Source organism: Echinops telfairi, unplaced genomic scaffold, assembly GCF_000313985.2.
Source record: "Echinops telfairi isolate 266 unplaced genomic scaffold, ASM31398v2 ScPeMD7_7457;HRSCAF=8495, whole genome shotgun sequence".
Lineage (NCBI taxonomy): Eukaryota > Metazoa > Chordata > Mammalia > Afrosoricida > Tenrecidae > Echinops > Echinops telfairi.
Genome location: NW_022111357.1, coordinates 7421491 through 7423289, shown reverse-complemented (window position 1 = coordinate 7423289; position 1799 = coordinate 7421491). Strand labels below are relative to the sequence as shown.

Here is a 1799-nt window from a genome sequence, read left to right as displayed (position 1 = left end):
GCCTTTAAGACCCCAGACACTATATCTTTTGATAGCCGGGCACCATCAGCTTTCTTCACCACATTTGCTTATGCACCCACTTTGTCTTCGGTGATTGTGTCGGGAAGGTGAGTATCACACAGTACCACATTGTTAGTACACAGTGTTCTTGTGTTGAGGGAAGACTTGAGTAGACGCCCAAAGTCCATCTGCTACCTTAATACTATAACATATAAATATATACATAGACCAATACCCTACCTTTATATATTAATATATTAACATATATACATGTCTATATTTATACCTCTATCTATAGCCTTGGCCTCTATTTCCTTTTGCTTTCCTCCCGCCCTACTTTCATATTCATCCTTCATTTGGCTCTCACTAATCCATCTCAACCACATGACATTTCATCCAACATCACCAGGCACTCTACACCCTCCTCACTGGCGATTGTAGATCCCCTGTTGTTCTCCTTTCCCTGAGTTTGTAAGCTCCCTGCTCCCTTCTCCCTGCCTCCTCTCCCATGGCCCCCCACTGTGGGATTGTTTATCCTGCCCATCATATACATATGATTATATCTATTATATAAATTATATATGTAATTTTGTCTAAAAAATATGGAACGCTTCATGACTTTGCGTGTCATCCTCGCGTAGGGGCCATGTTAATCTTGTTCCGATTTCAGTAGATGTGCTACCGAAGTGAGCACATGTATAATTTTTTTAAAGCTTGTAACTAGTTCCAGGTCTATCAGTTGACTCTTATGAACGTCCCCCCACCTAGCTGCATGAGAAGCTGGGCGCGTGCGTCTTAGTCAGTGGAGGGCATGTGTGCCAACTGGGGGAGTTCTGGGGAGTCCCACGGGATCCGAGCCAACATGTGGAGGACATCTTGATCGGAGTCAATTTTCTTGACTTGACAGCAGAACATTTTTTGTTTTAATTCTTGTAATTCTTGTAGTGCCTCCTATGTACCAGGCACTACTGTGAGCACTAGACATGTGCTAAATCATTGAATCATTACAACAATCCGCGAGGCTGCTACTAATAGTGTTCTTGTTCCACAGACAAACCACCGGAAAAACAACCCACCGAGAAGCTCTCCAGGAAGGCGGCTGGGCCGGGACCAGCACCCAGGCAGTCCGGCTTTACAGTCCGCACTCCTCACTCCGCACTCTTCTGTCTCCCTCCCACCCATGGCTGCTGCCTGCTGCTCGTTTCCTGCTGCCCCCACCCTCCACTTTGGGGTGGGTTCGCAGGGCTGCCAACCTCAGGAACTGTGCTCCACTGGCTGTGAGTACCCCTTGCTGTAACCTGATTGGACGGAAGAAGGCACATGAGTGTTCTCACAAAGCCTAGGCCACCCAGGAGGCCGAAAGCAGCCCAGTGGCCCTGGACTTCACTGTTGAGAGACGTGGAATCTTCTGCTGTCACAGAGAAGATGCAGAGGGACAGGGCAAGTTGGGGTGAGCCGCACGAACGGTGACAGACTGCTCACAGGACGAGAAAGGGGCCTGTCATAGAAACATGGGCTACACCTCCAGATAGGACCGGAGGGCTGTGACCCCTACTCCTCTAATGTGCAGGGAGGGGAGACCACAGTAACTGAGAGATGGCCAGAGGGGGAGCAGGGACTTCAGGAAGGGACTTCTTACCCATGGTGCAGGATCTTAACCACCAAGGGCCAGGGCAGTGAGTGGCGGTCTGGGGGGCTGAGGACAGACCTCCAGGCCAGGGAGTGGAGAAAACCAACAGAGATCCAGGCACCTTCCACGGGGACAATGGTCAGACCACGGGCCTGACTGTTTGGGGGTC

At 49.9% G+C, this 1799-nt stretch overlaps 1 pseudogene; it reads right to left on the bottom strand.

Annotated features, from left to right (window-relative positions):
• Positions 1–596: 596 nt before the first annotated feature.
• On the bottom strand, positions 597–694 carry LOC115872836 (annotated as a pseudogene).
• Between the last annotated feature and the right edge of the window lie 1105 nt (positions 695–1799).